Source organism: Merops nubicus, unplaced genomic scaffold (genome assembly GCF_000691845.1).
Source record: "Merops nubicus isolate BGI_N331 unplaced genomic scaffold, ASM69184v1 scaffold47766, whole genome shotgun sequence".
Taxonomy (NCBI): Eukaryota; Metazoa; Chordata; class Aves; order Coraciiformes; family Meropidae; genus Merops; species Merops nubicus.
This window is the reverse complement of record NW_008617867.1, coordinates 395-709: the sequence shown is the minus strand read 5'-3', so window position 1 is coordinate 709 and position 315 is coordinate 395.

Sequence of the window (315 nt, the reverse complement as noted above, 5' to 3'; positions counted from 1 at the left end):
CGACTCGGAGGAGGCAACCATAGAAATGCTAATGAAATATCTTTTTTGGTGACTTCCGCTCCTTTTTATTTTATTTTTAGACCTGATTGGCGTCTCTGCTAATTAAATCGGCGATACTTTTATCAAAGTATTTTTATTTGTAGCCCCGTCTTCCCTTCAGACCTCCGCGCGGGTGGAGGGAAGAGGAGGGGAACGCAAGAAGCAAACGTGTGTTGACTTCTGTCTCTGAGTACGCCTTGTAAAAGTGTCCGAGTGGCTGAATTTATCTCGGGTCTTCTCCCTTCCCAGGCTCACCCAGCCACCATCCCCGCCGGA